The sequence below is a fragment of the Liolophura sinensis genome, chromosome 8 (assembly GCF_032854445.1).
Source record: "Liolophura sinensis isolate JHLJ2023 chromosome 8, CUHK_Ljap_v2, whole genome shotgun sequence".
Classification (NCBI taxonomy): Eukaryota; Metazoa; Mollusca; class Polyplacophora; order Chitonida; family Chitonidae; genus Liolophura; species Liolophura sinensis.
This window is the reverse complement of record NC_088302.1, coordinates 56,877,931-56,884,396: the sequence shown is the minus strand read 5'-3', so window position 1 is coordinate 56,884,396 and position 6,466 is coordinate 56,877,931.

Sequence of the window (6,466 nt, the reverse complement as noted above, 5' to 3'; positions counted from 1 at the left end):
GTAACAGAGTACATAGTGAAAAATGTCATGATTCCAGTTTCAACAGGCTGTTAGAGCCCAATAACAGAGTACATAACGAGATGTCATGATTCCAGTCTCAACATGCTGTTAGAGCCCAGTAACAGAGTGCTTAACGAGATGTCATGATTCCAGTCTCAACATGCTGTTAGAGCCCAGTAACAGAGTGCATAAGGAGATGTCATGATTCCAGTTTCAACAGGCTGTTAGAGCCCAGTAACACAGTGTATAACGAGATGTCATGATTCCAGTCTCAACAGGCTGTTAGGGCCCAGTAACGAGATGTAGTGATTCCAGTCCCAACAGGCTGTTAGAGGCCAGTAACACAGTGAATAACGAGATGTCATGATTCCAGTCCCAGCAGGCTGTTAGAGCCCATTAACAGATTGCATAACGAGATGTCATAATTCCAGTCCCAACAGGCTGTTAGAGGTCAGTAACAGAGTGCATAACAAGATGTCATGATTCCAGTCTCAACAGCCTGTTAGAGCCCAGTACCAGAGTGCATAGCGAGATGTCATGATTCCAGTCTCAACAGGCTGTTAGAGGCCAGTAACAGAGTGCATAGCGAGATGTCATGATTCCAGTCTCAACAGGCTGTTAGAGGCCAGTAACACAGTGCATAACGAGATGTCGTGATTCCAATCTCAACAGGCTGTTAGAGCCCAGTAACAGAGTACATAGCGAGATGTCATAATTCCAGTCTCAACAGGCTGTTAGAGGCCAGTAACACAGTGCATAACAAGATGCCATGATTCCAGTATCAACAGGCTGTTAGAGCCTAGTAACAGAGTGCATAACGAGATGTCATGATTCCAATCCCAACAGGCTTTTAGAGCCCAGTAACAGAGTGCATAACGAGATGTCATGATTCCAGTCCCAGCAGTCTGTTAGAGCCCAGTAACAGAGTACACAACGAGCTGTCATAATTCCAGTCTCAATATGCTGTTAGAGCCCAGTAACACAGTGCATAACGAGATGTCATGATTCCAGTCTCATCAGGCTGTTAGAGCCCAGTAACAGAGTGCACAGCAAGATGTCATGATTCCAGTCTCAACAGGCTGTTAGAGCCCAGTAACACAGTGCATAACGAGATGTCATGATTCCAGTATCAGCAGCCGGTTAGAGCCCAGTAACAGAGTACATAACGAGATGTCAGGATTCCAGTCTCAACAGGCTGTTATAGCCCAGTAACACAGTGCATAACGAGATGTCATGATTCCAGTCTCAACAGGCTGTTAGAGACATAACAAGACGCCATGATTCCAGTCTCAACAGTCTCAACAGTAACAGAGTGCATAACGAGATGCCATGATTCCAGTCTCAACAGGCTGTTAGAGCCCAGTAACACAGTGCATAACGAGATGTCGTGATTCCAGTCCCAACAGGCTGTTAGAGCCCAGTAACAGAGTGAATAAGGAAATGTCATGATTCCAGTCCAGCAGGCTGTTTGAGCCCAGTAACAGAGTGCATAGCGAGATGTCATGATTCCAGTCATAACAGGCTGTTAGAGGCCAGTAACACAGTGCATAACGAGATGTCGTGATTCCAATCTCAACAGGCTGTTAGAGCCCAGTAACAGAGTACATAGCGAGATGTCATGATTCCAGTTTCAACAGGCTGTTAGAGGCCAGTAACAGAGTGCATAACAAGATGCCATGATTCCAGTCTCAACAGGCTGTTAGAGCCCAGTAACAGAGTGCATAACGAGATGTCATGATTCCAGTCCCAACAGGCTGTTAGAGCCCAGTAACACAGTGCATAACGAGATGTCATGATTCCAGTCCCAGCAGTCTGTTAGAGCCAAGTAACACAGTGCATAACGAGATGTCATAATTCCAGTCCCAACAGGCTGTTAGAGCCCAGTAACAGAGTACATAACGAAATGTCATGATTCCAGTCTCAACAGGCTATTAGAGCTCAGTAACACAGTGCATAACGAGATGTCATGATTTCAGTCTCAACAGGCTGTTAGAGGCCAGTAACAGAGTGCATAACAAGATGCCATGATTCCAGTATCAACAGGCTGTTAGTAACAGAGTACATAACGAGATGTCATGATTCCAGTCTCAACATGCTGTTAGAGCCCAGTAACAGAGTACATAACGAGATGTCATGATTCCAGTCTCAACAGGCTGTTAGAGCCCAGTAACACAGTGCATAACGAGATGTCATGATTCCAGTCATAACAGGCTGTTAGAAGCCAGTAACAGAGTGCACAGCAAGATTTCATGATTCCAGTCTCAACAGGCTGTTAGAGCTCAGTAACACAGTGCATAACGAGATGTCATGATTCCAGTATCAACAGCCTGTTAGAACCCAGTAACAGAGTACATAACGAGATGTCATGATTCCAGTCTCAACAGGCTGTTAGTGCCCAGTAACAGAGTGCATAACGATATGTTATGATTCCATTATCAACAGGCTGTTAGAGCCCAGTAACGGAGTACATAACGAGATGTCATGATTCCAGTCTCACCAGCCTGTTAAAGCCAGTAACAGAGTGCATAACGAGATGTCATGATTCCAGTCTCAAAAGGCTGTTAGAGGCCAGTAACACAGTACATAACGAAATGTCATGATTCCAGTTTCAACAGGCTGTTAGAGCCCAGTAACACAGTGTATAACGAGATGTCATGATTCCAGTCTCAACAGGCTGTTAGAGCCCAGTAACAGAGTGAATAACGAGATGTCATGATTCCATTCTCAACAGGCTGTTAGAGCCCAGTAACAGAGTACATAACGAGTTGTCAGGATTCCAGTCTCAACATGCTGTTAGAGACCAGTAACAGAGTACATAACGAGATGTCATGATTCCAGTCTCAACAGGCTGTTAGAGCCAGTAACAGAGTACTAAACGAGATGTCATGATTCCAGTTTCAACAGGCTGTTAGAGCCCAGTAACAGAGTGCATAACGAGATGCCATGATTCCAGTCTCAACAGGCTGTTAGAGCCCAGTAACACAGTGCATAACGAGATGTCATTATTCCAGTCTCAACATGCAGTTAGAGGCCAGTAACAGAGTGCATAACGAGATGTCATGATTCCAGTCTCAACATGCTGTTAGAGACCAGTAACAGAGTACATAACGAGATGTCAGGATTCCAGTCTCAACAGGCTGTTAGAACCCAGTAACAGAGTGCATAACGAGATGTCATGATTCCAGTCTCAAAAGGCTGTTAGAGCCCAGTAACAGAGTACATAGTGAAAAATGTCATGATTCCAGTTTCAACAGGCTGTTAGAGCCCAGTAACAGAGTACATAACGAGATGTCATGATTCCATTCTCAACATGCTGTTAGAGCCCAGTAACAGAGTGCTTAACGAGATGCCATGATTCCAGTCTCAACAGGCTGTTAGAGGCCAGTAACAGAGTACATAACGAGATGTCATGATTCCAGTCTCAACATGCTGTTAGAGCCCAGTAACAGAGTACATAACGAGATGTCATGATTCCATTATCAACAGGCTGTTAGAGCCCAGTAACACAGTGCATAACGAGATGTCATGATTCCAGTCTCAACAGGCTGTTAGAGCCCAGTAACACAGTGCATAACGAGATGTCATGATTCCAGTCTCAACAGGCTGTTAGAGCCAGTAACAGAGTGCATAACGAGATGTCATGATTCCAGTCCCAACAGGCTGTAGAGGCCAGTAACAGAGTGCATAACGAGATGTCATAATTCCAGTCCCAACAGGCTGTTAGAGATCAGTAACAGAGAGCATAATGAGATGTCATGACTCCAGTCCCAACAGGCTGTTAGAGCCAGTAACAGAGTGCATATCGAGATGTCATGATTCCAGTCCCAACAGGCTGTTAGAGGTCAGTAACAGATTGCATAACGAACGAAATGCCACCATTATACGATTACAGCTTTCAGCAATGATTACGAAAAGTTAAGTAACACATTAAAGTACAACTACATTGTCAAAGTAATATAGATATTGATGTGAACAAACTGAAGTATCAGTTTCCGTATACAGTGGTCTTTTTTTCGGTAGATACCTATGTGTGGGCGATGGAGTCGCGTGTTCAAATCCAGCTGTTTTCCGGGCTATTCAGTGTTCCCCCGACATGAATCTGACCGCTGTTTTTTTGGTGAGGATTACTGAGTACGGCTCATTAAATAAAACAAATAATTATGAGAAATACATTTATTTACGTAAGAGGTCTGTGTTTATTGCTGTCGTCGGGAATTAAAAGTACAACCATTTGCCACATTTCTTTTAAACTACATGCATACATTGGTAAACAGTTTTCAGCTCATACAATTCTTTGTCAGCAATGTACATATTTGAAGACAGATTTTTGTACATCTGCCAAACTAGCACACAAAGGATAATTAAAAACAGCCATGTATTGGACAAAGGAAAGAATAACATTGATAAGATAAAATGTCTGGCCTGAAGTTGAATAACCCCCACAAAATGACATCAGTGCCACGCAGAAGAAGCTGTCAATTCATTTTTCCAAACGACCGTATAGCAATCTGTGAATCTATGGTAACTTATTCACTGCCCCATGTTCTCCTCAGTATGAGCGATTCAACAAATATCCCCAAGATCAAACTAAAAAAATCTATTAAGCAAATATCGCGCGCCTCCCTTTTTCTTCCAAATTAAACCCCCTTTGGCCGAAACGCCGTATTCCCCCCGTCGTCCAGCAACATGCTGAGTCTAAATCGAAGCAGAACAATGGCATGGGCCATACACTGATTTCCGCACAAAAATGAAAATGGCAGCTCATCCAAATGTTAAATATTTGTCGACGAAATGATCAGAGGTGATGTGTAACTGAATAAGTCCAGATCAGAGGATTTTGATAATAATGTCAAAGCCAGTGGTTTCTCAGGTGTTGGTTCCATGTATGGACCCCCGTCTCAATAGTTTCCGGGCAATGAACGCATTGGCCAGAAGGACCCACGATTGGAGATGCCGAGGTCTAGTCCGTTGTCTGTTTTCATTTCCTTTGCTAGATATCAATATCCCAATCAAGCAGATATTGATGAAATCTTCTGCCGTTATCACAGCGCGCTTGATATTTTAGATCTCCTCGCCTGAAACAATCACTCATATTGTACGTAATACCAGCCTTGTCTGATCAGGTGGAATGTAATGAATTAATTAAGCCAGCGTAAATAATTATGTATTGCCCTAACCTCATTAAAATTTTCTAATGCAGATTCAGAAAAAGGTACAGAATATACTGTAATAGCAAATCACAAGCTCAGTAGAAAAAAATACGACAGAAGAATTGTCCAAGAGCCTGGAAAGCTGATTGAGTTTGTAGCTTCAGTTGGTATTTAACACCAAACATAGTTTATGAGAGTACAGGCGTCAACCCATTGATTGCTTGCTGAAGAAAATGGCCGCGTAAATGTATGCATACATGTACATCAGCAAGACGCTACACGCTACACGCGAGCCAGCGAGGCGACATTACCGTGTGATTGGGAAGGATCTACGTGTTGAACTGAAAATAAATCACATGGTTTTTTAGCTTCACACTGTGATGTATTTTCTGTGCACAGCTTTGTTTTCAATGCTTAAACGTGGGTTTGTTTGCAAGAGCAGAATCTTTATATAGTGTATATATATAATCTTTCGTTCAAACGTTAAGCAGCGCTTTGAAGTTAAATTTCATTTCCATAGCTTTTATGACAATTAGATCTGGATGATTTCTGTTTTTTTTTGTATCTTTTGTAAACATTGCTGAGCATTTCATTGTCGCTTGTGTTTGTCTGTAGTTACTGACATGAAGTGACAGCCAAGTATCTCTAAGGCTATATCAGCTCAATAAATAAATTTGACAACCTGCTGCCATTTGCCAGTTACCAACTGCGCTACGCAGTAAACACACGGCCAATAAGATGCAGTACCTGCCATCTACAGTTTTTACCTCGAAAGCCTATCCTATTTCCAAGCCACTCAGGACAAAGGCCACTCGGTTTTTCTTTCTTTTTGGGGAAGTGAAGAAATGACAGGTCAATGAGGACTTCATTTGTTAGATATCAAGATCGCCCTTTGTGCCACAAGAAAAGGCCGCAAGACTACAATTCTCAGAGCTAGTCATAATATTTGCCTACAAGACCTTACTTTTCTCCTTTTACCAGGGCCTTGTTGCAACATTATGACATATAGTAGAGTTCTACCCATCTTAAGTGATGTTTGCAGGAAACTATTGCGACTTGTTGAGTAGTCCATGGTTATTTATTTATTTATTTCATGTTTTTCCACCGTACTGACAAATATTTCACTTATACGATAGTGACCAGAATTATAGTGTAAGGAAACCGGGCAGAGTCCGGGGGGAAATCCACGACCATCCGCAGGTTGCTAACAGATCGATTAGAATTTATCATATTAAACCTGAAGAAAGAAGACAGCCATGGGATTGCCTCCAGTCGGGATCCAAAGCAGCGACGACATAGGTGTGCCAGAGTATAAT